General features: G+C 36.0%; 1 pseudogene; it reads right to left on the bottom strand.

The window, feature by feature from the left end:
* Window positions 1–8,809: 8,809 nt before the first annotated feature.
* LOC114885601 lies at window positions 8,810–12,391 on the bottom strand (annotated as a pseudogene).
* Between the last annotated feature and the right edge of the window lie 1,076 nt (window positions 12,392–13,467).

The raw sequence follows: 13,467 nt of genomic DNA, 5'->3' as shown, positions 1-13,467 counted from the left end.
AATGGTATCAGCATCCACCCAACTGCTCAAACTGGAAACCTACCTCACTTGGACTCTTCAGCCACTCGCACCAGGGTCCATTTCACCATTTTACTTTTTGGCTTTCAGATCCACTGCTTCCTCTTTGCTCCCCGTGCCACTTCTCTAGTTTAAGACTTTGTGGTCTCCCAGATGAATTGTTACGATAGCAATTTAGGTCATCTCTAGACCTGAAGACTCCCATTCCCCTTCACATTTCTTAAAGATGGATTGTATCAGGCCACTTCCCTACTTAAAAACCTTTGATAGATCTTCATTGAATACAGCAGTGTTTCCCTCTTTGTGCCTTGCATGGTGGTTGAAGAGAATTAAGCGTTACTGGAATGGACCTGGCTGGGAGGCAGAGTTGCCCAGAGCTGAGTTAGGGGTGGAGGCATGGAGGATAAGAAGAGATTGGGAAGGGAGGAGGAGAGCCTTTTATCAGGTTCATTGGTGATGGTCCCAACTTAGACACATTTACTTCTTCCATGCTCAGGCCCCCACATTTCTCCTCTGCTCCCCCTACCAACTTCCACTGGCCACTCATCTTGTGATGGGTTTCCCTGCAGCCCAGTTGCATGGATTTCCCAGGCAGAAACACCGTGGCCTTGTGCCTCAGGCTGGTGCTGGAATCTAAGGACCAAGTGTCCTAGGAAAGGTGAGAAAGGGCTGTAGCCCCAATTCCAGTTCATGTCGCCATGAGGTCACAGGGTACCGGTGCTGGAAGCTGACCCACCTGGGTTGGAGCCATGACTCTTCTTCCCCTACGGACAGTGTAAGTTTCAGCAAATCTCATTGCTTCTCTGAACTTCAGTCTCCTCAGCTATAGAGTGCTATAATATAGTGTAATATACTATAATAATAGTAGCTATTTTGAAGAAGTTGTGATAGTTAAATGAGGAAAAGCATATTGATAGCCTCATGCGGTGGCTGTGCATAGCAGTGGTGAATAAATGGTAGCAGTTATGATTACACCCAGGGCCTTTTAGGCCCATTCATCTGCTCAACAATACTGAAAGTCTTATCTGAAAGACCTGGTAATGAAACCTCCTAAAGAACCCACGTGAAGAAATTGTCAACAATATTTGGGACATTATGAGAATATACTCGAAAGATTTGCTAGAAGATCCTTGTAAGAATTTTCTCACATTGTGAGGCAGGGGTGAATGTTACGGAGAATCTTTTTTCCATTATTCCGTTATTATCGAATAACATAAAACATTTTGAAGTAGAACAGGTTCTAGTGCTTTGGTCAGATGGCTTCTGGTGACAAGAGATTGTTGAGCAGAAGTGATGATTATCATTTTGGTTAGGAACGGATTCTCAGTTCTCAATTATATCAGTCAAGGGGGTTAAATTTATTTGGCTCTCTTCAGTTATGTGTACAATAAATCAGGATTTTCGGCCTGTGAGGGGAGAATTGTCCTACTGATGTGGAACCTCATCTTTTTAAACCCAGTGAAGATGAGCCAAATTTCTTTCATTATAAGTAGTCACCAACAGTTCCATTCTCATCACTGAGGGAACCTATTTACAGGTAGACATTTTTCACATCAATCAGATTTATTTGTATATTTGATTGTTGAGATACTTTCATTAAAATTTAGTAAATATTTTATAGATACCTTATAGTTCATGGCAAGAAAGATTTTCATTTATAATAATGATAAGATGCTTCCTTTTAAAATAAATTATACAAGGGAAAAAAAGAGAACTGACCTAATAACATTTTTAAATACAATGAAGTAAAATAGAAGAGTGGGTGGCTTACAGATAGTACAAAAACGTAAGCCTTACAGCATCCACGCTCCTCAGCATGGCCTCGGTACTGGGTTCAGCAGTGTTTCCCAAACTAACTTTCATGTCCATCTGGAATATCAGAATGTCACCTTATTTGGAAATAGTGTTTGCAGATGTAATTAGTTAGGGTGTGATCATATTGAATTAGGGAGACCCTAAATCCAATGACTGGTATCCTTATAAGAAGGCCATTTGTAGACACACGGGAGGAAGGGTCCATGACAATAGAGGCAGAAATTAGAGTGATGCAGCTACAAGCCAAGGAACCCCAAGTATTGCAGCAACCACCAGAAGCTAGGAGAGAGGCATAAAACAGATTTTCCCTCAGAGCCTTCTGAAGGAATCAACCCTGTTGACAACTTGATTTTTGACTTCTGTCCTCTAGAATTGTGAGAATAGAGTTCTGTTATTTTGAGGCACCTAGTTTGTGGTAACTTGTTAGAGCAACTTATATGAAACTAATACATCCTCCCTTCCCGCATCTGCTTATTATACTCATTCATCATATTTCCTGAAGATGCATGGTGATTCTCAGGCTTCTGTTCTGGGACTTTTCCTCTGTCTGGAATGTGCCTTATCCTAGCCTTTTCCTGCTTCTCTCACACCATCTGTTTGTAGGCCCTGCTCAAATTTACTGCCTCAGAATCCTTTCCTCCTTGCCCTTCCACTTCATCTATGCACAGTCCACCCTTTGTATCCCGTTGTTGTATTTTCTCTTCCCCAGATGTTGTACATAGTTTGTTCTGTGTCTGCATCCCTATTAACTCATATACTTCTTGGGAGCTGGGACTGTTTTATCTTTACATTTCTGCTACTTGGGATGTGATGGGCACTTAATTGCTAACATTAAATATTCAATTAATGAGAGTTTCTCTTTTTTTTTTTTTTGATGTTGTTTGTTTCTATCTCTTAAAACCCAAGCCTATTTATTTCATTCTTTTTGGAAGATGTGTATAAAAATGAATGCTACTTTGGATATAAAAACAGGCAATTTTGAGATCAAAAGTTAAGTCTTCCTGGCCTTGCTGTTAGTAACTGCTACTTAAAATTCGTTTAATTTAGAACTTAATTTTATGAAGTTAAATGGTGGAGTAAAAGGAATAAACCAATAAATAACTGTCTTGAAATTCTGGAGATGACTTCATTGAAGGCTCTTTAGAGTAAGGTCACTGACAGCAAATCAGAGAAATATTGAGGTGAGTTCACCGTATTAAAGACCTGAAAAGCTTTTATGCCCAGAATCATTCTTCATGCCGTTTCCTGCCACAAGTTGTGGGAAATGGGTTACGTGGAAAATTTGTGGGAAGAGGTAGAAAACTTTTTATAATCCATAATCAGTTGAGGGTGATAATAAGACAGCTGTCATTTAAAGACTGAGAAAGGGTTTTACTCTAAGGAAAGGAATAGAATTACAAAGGGGAAGACCAAGCATTTCAAGGACTCCATCTATTTTATTATCTTGTGTTTCTAGAACTATCTTCTGGTATCACAGCATTGACCACTAGTTATGGTAATCAATTTATTATTCACGAAAGGGAGGGAAAACCCTGACTTCAACAGGTTCTTAAACCATAAATCAAATCCCAGTGAGGTGATGCATTTGAAAAGACTGATTGTGGTTGTGTTCTTAAGTATCAGTCCTATGCAGGGAAAGAAAAAAATTACCAAAGTGGCTTTGGTAGTAAATTTAGGTTTCCTGAAAGTGAGATATAGTTGCAAGATGGCTTTCTATGGGCTCTGTCAGAAAAAGTTTTTTTTTTTTTTTTAACAAAGCATTCTTTTAGCTGTAGATAAGAAAGGATCCACCCCTCTGCCAGAGGTGTTCTGGCTGTTTTCACTGGCTCGGTTCTTATTTGCAGTGCCTACCCACTGAGTCTAGGCTTGTCCTGCAAAGAGAATGTTTCAGGAATTGCAGTTCTCCCTTTTACTTTTGAGGATGATACTCATTTCCAGTGTTGTCCAAAACCCCTAGTGCACACACCCCAATAAAAATCTGTTAAGGGAGGAACGACAATTTGATGAGCTGCTTCTGACAGTCTGAGGCCCCAGAGAAATACAGTTGATGGTTGGTGGGTTTAGACTCTTTTATTTATCCATTGCCCAAAACTTAAAAAAATTTTTTTTTATATGATTCTGTGGGTTGAGTGAGTGGGCTTAGCTGGGTGTTTTTTCTTCCTCAGATGATGTCAGCTAGGGTTAGTCAGTTCTTTGCATTCAGTTGGCATCTTGGCTGGGCTAGAAGTTCCAAGGAAACGTCGCTCGAATGCCTTATGCTTTGCTGCTTCTCCACATGTCCTTTTCATGTGGCTAGCAAGGGTCTTCTTACAGCATGGTAGTCTCAGGTAGTCAGATTTCTTATCAGCCGTCACCCAGAGCTTAGAGTCTAGGACTGGATCTAGAACAGTGTCACTTCTACCCAAGTTATAAGGCCAACCCAAATTCAGAAGGGAAGTAGACTCTACTTCTCAATGGGAAGAGTGACTTGCTTTTATAGGAAGGGAAAGAAGTGATAGCAGCCATTTTTGAAGACTAACACAGCCTCATTACTTAAATGAGCACTATTTAATTTTGTAATTTAGCTTTTCTCATACAAATTCAGCTCCCTTTATGTCAGCAATCTTACATTCATTTGCCAATTCCGGTCAGCATTTTCTGGCCCTTTAGGAAAGATGGTTCTAATTATTTTATTATTAAAAAAATTTTTTTTATTGGAGTCTAGTTGATAGTTCTCTTAGTTTCAGGTGTACCAAAGTGAATCAGTTATACATATACATATATATCAACTCTTTTTTAGATTCTTTTCCCATATAGGTCATTATGAAGTACTGTGTAGAGTTCCCTGTGCTATACAGTAGGTCCGTATTAGTTATCTATTTTATGTATAGTAGTGTGTATATGTCAATCCCAATCTTTCAATTTATCCCTCTCCCCTTCCCCCCTGGTAACCATAGATTGTTTTCTACATCTGTGACTCTATTTCTGTTTTGTAGATAAGTTCATTTGTACCATTTTTTTTTGATTCCACACATAAGTGTTATCATATGGTATTTGTCTTTCTCTGTCTGACTTATTTCACTCAGTATGACAATCTCTAGGTCCATCCATTGCTGCAAATGGAATTATTTTGTTCTTTTTTATGGCTGAGTAATATTCCATTGTATATATGTACCACATCTTTATCCATTCCTCTGTTGATGGACATTTAGGTTGCTTCCATGTCTTGACTATTGTAAATAGTGCTTCTGTGAACATTGGGGTGCATGTATCTTTTTGAAATATGATTTTCTCCAGGTATATGCCCAGGAGTGGGGTTGCTGGATCATATGGTAGCTCTATTTTTAGTTTTTTAAGGAACCTCTATACTGTTCTCCACAGTGACTGTACCAATTTACAAAATGGTACAAAAATGATCTTCTCATTTTTTTATTGGGTTGTTTTTTTTTGATATTGAGCCACATGAGCTGTTTGTGTATTTTGGAGATTAATCCCTTGTTGGTCGCATTGTTTGCAAATATTTTCTCCCATTCTGTGGGTTGTCTATTTGTTTTGTTTATGGTTTCCTTTGCTATGCAAAAGCTTTTAAGTTTAATTAGGTCCCATTTGTTTATTTTCTTATTTTCATTACTTTAGGAGGTGGATCAAAAAAGATTGCTGTGATTCATGTCAGAGAGTGTTCTGCCTATGGTTTCCTCTAAGAGTTTTACAGTATCTGGCCTTAGATTTAGGTCTTTAATCCATTTTGAGTTTATTTTTGTGTGTGGTGTTAGGGAGTGTTCTAATTTCATTATTTTACATGAGCTGTCCAGTTTTCCCAACCCCACTTATTAAAGAGGCTGTCTTTTCTCCACTGTATATTCTTGCCTCCTTTGTCATAGATTAGTTGACTATAGGTGCATGGGTTTATCTCTGGACTTTCTATTCTGTTCCATTGGTCTACATCTCTGTTTTTGTGCCAGTACCATACTGTTTTGATTACTGTAGCTTTGTAGTATAGTCTGAAGTTGGGGAGCCTGATTGCTGCAGCTCCATTTTTCTTAAGATTGCTTTGGCTATTCAGGGTCTTTTGTGTTTCCATACAAATTGCAAAATTTTTTGTTCTAATTCTGTGAAAAATGTCATTGGTAATTTGATAGGGATTGCATTGAATCTGTAGATTGCTTTGGGTAGTATAGTCATTTTGATAATAATGATTCTTCCAATCCAAGAACATAGTGTATCTCTCCATCTCTTTGTCTCATCTTTGATTTCTTTCATTACTATCTGATAGTTTTCTGAGGACAGGTCTTTTGCCTCCTCAGCTAGGTTTATTCCTAGGTATTTTATTCATCTTGATGTAATAGTAAATGGGATTGTTTTCCTTAATTTCTGTAATCTTTCGTTGTTAGTGTATAGGAATGCAAGAGATTTCTGTGTATTTTGTATCTTGCAACTTTACCAAATTCATTGATTAGCTCTAGTAGTTTCCTGGTAGCATCTTTAGAATTTTCTATGTATAGTATCATGTCATCTGCAAACAGTGACAGTTTCACTTCTTTTTCAATTTGGATTCCTTTTATTACTTTTTCTTCTCTGATTGCCATGGCTAGGACTTGCAAAACTATGTTGAATAAAAGTGGTGAGATTGGTCCTGATTTTTTTTAATAATTGGTATTGTTTAGTTAGGCCTTACTAAGTGCTCAGCCGTGACTTCAGTTCTTTATGTATATAAGCAAGTCCTTATTAACAACCCTGTGAGGAAGATATTATTCAATTTTATTGATGAAAAAAACTGAGATGTTGAGCAAGCAAGAGGCTTGACCAAATTCTCACAATTTATAAACTTGTAGAGCCAGGTTTGAAAACTGGAGGGTTCCAACTTCAAAGCTGGTGCTTTTGCAATGAAACATGATAGTTTTTTTAGGTCCATTTTGAAACTTCTGTTTGAAACTTCTGTCAAAGCCAGCTGCACCAAACTTGTTGATTTCCCTGAATTCTGCTCACAGAGTTTCCCTGAAATAGATATTTCTGTTCTCTGCATGCAGAGCAGGGCAAAGGTCTATGAAGTGTTTCCGTTAATGGAAACTTCCCACCTTTCTGATTTATGCCTTCTTTAAAAGCAAAAACATTTTCTGGGACTTCTGCAGTTCTTCACACCACCCCTAGAATCCTTCCCATGTTCACGTACTACCCACCTGAGCAGTATGGAAGACATTTCCACATCCCCAGGTCTTAACTATTTTCTTGTCCAATATTAGCATATCTTAATTATATTTTCATTGCTGAAGTCTTAGACTGTGACTGTCCAGAATACAGAGAATTTTTCAGTAGGTTAAACAAATGTAAGTTTGGTTTTTACTGTTTTGAGTGTTAGATTCTTGTCATGTTCTCTTGTGAGCTTTATAGTCTTTTAAATTCTCTACTACATTCCTTTAGGCCATTAGTACTTTCTCAGCCTTTCTGTATTTCACTTTGATGTTAATATTTTATGTTTCTGATCATGTATTTACTGTTCACCATCATTAAAAATAGTTAAATTGCTCAGTTGCAGGCTTTGGATTTTTATTATAATTCTTTAATTCCCTGAAGCCTGTTTCTGTGATAAAAATGACAAATATATGCAGAAACTGGTCAGATTTGGATGTTTAAATATTGTAATTCTCTTACAATAATTTAGTTATTTTTCAGAGAGTACCATGATGTAGAAGTAGAAAAGATCATAAAAAGGCCATTAAAAGTTTGACTTCCAGCTGTTATAGCATGAGTAAAAGAGTTGGGCAGTAATGATGACAGCATGTTCTTGTTTCACTGCCTGGGTGAAGATTTTAATTCAAGATTGAAATTGGTACTGTATCTTAGACCTAAAATACTGGATGATGAAATCTATTTTGTCTGATATTAATATAGCCACTCCTACTTCCTTTAAATTTATGTTAGTACAGAATATCTTTTTCATTCTTTTTACTTTTTACTTGTTTTTCTTAATTTGCAGCAGCATAGAGTTTGGTGCTATCCCTTTTTTCTCCTAATCTAATTATCTCTGCTTTTTAGTTGTGTTTTTAAAGACCATTTACATTTAATATGGTTATTGGTATAACTGTATTGAACTGACCATCTTGCTTTTGTTTTCTGTTTGTCCCTTCTGTTCTATGTTCCCTTTATACTCCTTTTCTTTCTCAGTCTTTCAGATTAAAATTTTTATGATTCCATATTGTCTTCTTTGCCTTATTAATTATAACTTATTTTACTGGTTGCTTTGGTGTTTATATTATATGTCTTTGACATATCATAGTCAATCTTTGCTATTGTACACTTACAGTATAAGAGACTGGCAATAGTATACTTTCATTTCTCTTTTCTCTCCTGGCCTTTAAACTATTGTCATACATTTCATTTTTATGTATGTTGAAATCCCTGCAATACCTTGTTATTATTTTTGCTTTAAACAGTTATCTTTTAAAGAGATAAATTAAAGTTTTTTAAAAAAAGTCTTTATATTTACATTTCTAGATTCTATTTCCAGTGCTCTTCCTTCTTTTGTGTACCTCCAGCTTTTCATCTGGTATAATTTTCATTCTGTTTGAGGCACTTACTTTACTATTTCTTATAGTGCAGGTCTATTGGTGATTATTTCTTTCAGTTTTTTATGTTTGGATAAGGTCTTTGTTTCACCTTCATTTTTCTATCTATTTTCACTGTCTCCCCCTTGCCTCCCCCTCCCTGTCCCCCACTACCCTAGTCAGTACTTTAAAGATGTTGCACTGTTTTCTAGCTTACCTTGCTTCTGATGAGAAACCTGCTGTTTCTCATCCTTTGTACATAATGTGTCTCTTTTTCTGCCCCCCTGACTACTTTTCACATTTTCCTCTTTATCACCAATTTTAAGCAATTTGCTTATGATGTGTTTTAGTTTTCTTCATTTTTCATAATTATGGTTGGGGTTCACTCAGCTTCTTGGGATTTTCCCCACAAGGAGTTTATTTTGGCTGACCTAGGGGTGGGGAGGGCCCTGTATCTAAAAGAAGGTGTTGGGCCTCTTGTTGGTGAAGCATGATTGAAGCTGGTGATGTAGGACTCAGTGGAGCAGCAGAAACTTGATCTTGGAGTTGTGGAACTGCTTGACTATTGGCAGGTGGCACCTGCTGGCTGTGATTTGCTTTACCATCATGATCTGGATTGAGTGGGCCCAGGTGCTGTGCTGGGCACCTGTGTCATGATAGCATTGAGTGGCAGTGCCTGTGATGGTCAGGTCCTGGTACATCTGGTACACGTGGGCACTCTGTCAGAGTTGTGATGCAACCAGATGCTGAAGTTCTTCACCTGCAGGAGGATTTCTTGAACACCTGCCCACAGTAGATAATTTCCCCTGAAGACTTCATCTTCTTCAGCTGAGACACAAAGTATCAGCACAGCATGATTAGGTACAAAGATTTTTATGTGGTAGAGGGGTGGTGAGTGGCATTTGGGAGTGGGCGGGAGGCCCCCCCGCCCACCACCACCTTATGCTCTTGTAGTGTGCATGAAGCCTTCGTGACACTCTCCAGGCTGGCCACCAGTTCACTGCTGCTTTGTTCATTTTTTCTTTGTGGGTTTTTTTTTTCTTGGTCCTATCTGTTTCATTTTGGATGGTTTGTTGCTATGCCTTGTAGTTTATCAATCTTTGCTTCCACTTTGTCTAATCTCCTGTTAATACCATACACCATATTTGCATCTCATGCATTATAGTTTTCATCTCTAGAAGTTCAATACGTGTCTCTTTTAACACCTTCCAGGTCTCCATTTAACGTGTTCAGTCTTTCCCCTGATTATTGTCAGTTTTTGACTTTTATAGTTTGAAGCTATTTTGTGTTAGGAGCATACAAGTTAATACTTTGTGCATGCATATGCACATATGTATGTCCAAGTATGTATGTTTGTGTGTATACATACACATGCATGTATATCTATATACACACATGTGTATATATATATATAAATAAAATCTGTGGAATTTTCCTTTTAAAGCTTTTTACTTTAATTTGTACTTTGATACTAAAATTACAAAAAATCACTAAAATTACTGTTTTCTTCTGGTTAGTATTAGCTTGGCCAATCTTTCCCTGTATTATTTTCAATCTTTCAAGGTCTGTTTTTTAGGTATATCTCTTGTAAGCACTATAGAAATGAAATTAATTTTGTTTATTCTTGTTATCAGTCTTTGAATTAGAAGTATTTATCTGTTTATGGAATTTTACTCTCAGTCATCACAAGGAATCAGACAGAGTTATAAAAATAGCTAAAGTGGGAGAAGCATAGATGTTAAGAACTCTTACAATAGTCTTGGTCATAGGTCCCAATTTTAATGGTTTCTGACTTTCTTTCTTGAATAGAGGCTGGAATTCAAGCGACTCCCATCAAATTATCTTTATTCTTGGCATATAGACCTGAAGATGCTAGTGGAGAAAAATTATCTTACTTTCCTAAGGTTTTCATGCTTTCTCAGCCTCCTGTCTCATATGAGAATGGATCTTTTAAAGCGTTATGAACAGTATTATTTTGTATTTGAAAGTTAATTTTAAACAATGTCAGTATGTAAAAAAACTATTTCTTAGTGTATAGATTTTCTAATTGTCTCCATTTTCTTTAGTTTATGAAGTTGCTTCTTTTGGTCATTCCTTTTTAGTTGGTCATACACTAAGTTTACTTGATCAGTGTCGGGGTGAATTTTTTATTCTAATAGACTATATACTGTTCAGGGTCATTTATAATGAATACAAGGTAACATGCCTATTATATAAAAATAAAATAATTGTTTTTGTGAAATGAATTGGAAGATGTGACATAATTAGACAGTGGGCATTTGTATTCTATTATCGCTTTAGAGCTGCAAAAAAATGGAGGTAGTTTATTTCATCTTGGTAATGCTCCTTCTTTCTGGTCCAACAATTTATCAGAAATGTTAATCCAGCAAGCCGTAAGTGGGGCGGGGGAGGGGAGGGTGAGAGAGGAGATTTAAAATTAGCCTGGAAATATTGCACAACTCATTAAAAATGTAATCATGCATAAAATGAGATCAATGAAAATTTATCTAAAAGTGCAAGGAAAAGGCATTTTCTAGTATGATACTGGATTTAATAGACTGGATTTTAATTTAGTCAGTTTGCTACAAAAAAAATCCCTCCAGGCTAAATAAAACAGTTTTCCCTTCCAGTTATTGTACAGACAGCTAATTTTCAGACCCTTTCCTTCTGATATTCAGTCTTATCTCTTGCTGGGTACGGGTTTCACTATATTGCAGAATTTGTTTTCTTTACATTTTCCATTACTGCTTTCATTTGCATGATAAATGATTAGAAGTAGAAACAGGAAAAGAAGCTATGCAGACATTTCTTTATTAATTTTGTTTAAATTAGAATAACTTTTTTATTCATCCTCCTCCCTCCCCATTTAACAACCAGTGTATCTGAATTATTTTAATATTTTATTGCAGAGCTAGAGAAATGGGTTGCAGTTTTTTTCTTGCACTTTCTTCATGTAACATTTTATTTCATTCTTATGTTTGTAGTTTACATTTTGGTTCCTGTCTTGTGCAGTTAATGATATTGATGAATTTTTCTCTTAAAAGATACCCTGTGTTTAAGGCTGAGTCTAAGGTACAGGTGTTTAAAATGCGTTGACACTGATGAAACTGAGTGCTTTGAAGATTTATTTTGCAGACAATATCATCACAATTCTTAAGCAATAAATAGGGTTTGTAAAATTGGGCTTTATTTATGTCTTCTGCCCCTTCTATCTTAGCTGCTTTTCTAGTCTGATAATTTAGAATGTGAAATGATGTAATTAAGTAAACCCATTAATGAAAACTTTCTGATGTTTTCCTTTCCCCCGAAGTTGTAAATGAAAAGAAGCTAGCTTTATTAATAAGAACTTCTCTGGGCAAAATTTGCCTGAGCAAAAATTAGTATGTAAGCTGAATGAATGGTTCCAGCAAAATTTGTCTGTAACAGAAGAATTTTATGATTATTTTATGATAATTCACATAGCTAACTTTTCTTTTTCTATTACACAGATTTTATGTAAATACTTTCCTGTTCAAAAAAAATCAAACATTACTGTTTGTTTATTCTTCCTATCCTTCTCTCTTACCTAAAACTAACACACTAGTCCTCAGCTATTCTTCCTGACATTTTTCTCTGTAAAATAGACCTGTACCTGTAGAAATACATTAGTTTTAATTTTTGTTAAATTATTCTAACATGAATTGTGTTACAATATTTTAATTTTTCTGCATTAAAAATTTTACTTAACATTATATATTGGAAAACTTTCCATTTCAATACGTATAACTATATTCTGTTGAAGTATTGAATAGTATTCTATAACGTGGAGCTAGGAAGATCTGGAAAGAACCTAAGTATCCACCTTTAAGGGAGTGTTAACTGCGACAAACAACGATGCAATAAAAACCTTTGTGCATACTTCTGTGCACAGTGGAAATGTTTTCTGGGGGAAGATGCCAAGAAGTAGGAGAGCAGGGTCATGGAACGCCCCTAAATTTTCCTCTGAGTGCTGTTTACCTAAATCCTATGCGTTTAACAATTGTCTCATTGTCGTTCATTTCTAAGTAGTTTTTGAGTTATATATTGATTTTTCTCTTAAACATGAGTTACTGTCTAGGGGAAAGTTTCTGTGTCCATGTAGATTTTTTGGGCTATCTTCTTGATGATGAACCTAAGTTTATTTCATTGTGATCATTCAGTATAACTTTGTATGATTTCTGCTTTACAGGAGTCAATGAGATTTTTCTTCATGACCTAATATGTGGTCAGTTTTCTTTTGTGCGTGTCCCTGACTGAGGAGAATGTTCTTTGTTGTGTTCAATGTTCTACTTTATACCTATTAAGTCAGACTCATTAATTATATTATTCAAATACTCAGTGTTCTTACTTTTTGTTTATCTGTTTTTTATGCTGGTTCCTGAAAGCTGTGTTGTTAGATATGCCCAAAAGTTCATGTGTTACATTTTCTTGGCAAATACCTCTTTTTGTCCTTTTAGTGCATTTGTCTAAAATGGTTTCCTTTTTTCTAATACTGAGAATTGCTTAGTGTATCTTATACTTTTATCTTCACTCTTTCTGTATTGTCTTATTTTAGATACGTCTTTTAAATATAGTCTGTGGGTTTTCTACTGGAATATTTAAGTTTCTTTTCTTAATAGACAGCGATCCTTCACCCAGATTATAATTACCAGTGTTTTGGACTTATTTATGTTTTCTATTTGTTTTTCTACGATACAGTGCCTTATTTGTTTCTCCCTCTTTCTGCCTATCTTTGGTTGATCAGGTTATTCTATTCCATTTTTTTCACTCCGCTTGTGGTTTGTAAGTTATATGTTCCACTTCTTTTTTTCTAGTCATTACACTTAAAATTTTAACATAGATAGTGATTGTATATCTTTCTGCCATTGTATGGGCTACCCCTACCCTGTCTCTAAATAATGTGAAAACCTTGATGTAGTTTTGCTTTTGTCACTTTCCACTTTCTCCAACGCTTCTCAAGTCTTGAGTTCCAAACTGTTAACATTTTTTGTTGGTTTGAAATCAACGTTTATTTAAATTTAATTAGTTTTGCTGGTTCTTTTGTTCACCCTTGCTTTTTATATCCAGTCTCTCTCTGATATTTTTTTTTTCTGGA

Source organism: Monodon monoceros, unplaced genomic scaffold (assembly GCF_005190385.1).
Source record: "Monodon monoceros isolate NGI ecotype Baffin Bay Population unplaced genomic scaffold, NGI_Narwhal_1 Super_Scaffold_10, whole genome shotgun sequence".
NCBI lineage: Eukaryota > Metazoa > Chordata > Mammalia > Artiodactyla > Monodontidae > Monodon > Monodon monoceros.
The sequence above is the reverse complement of the archived record's forward strand: the minus strand, read 5'-3'. Positions and strand labels throughout refer to the sequence as shown.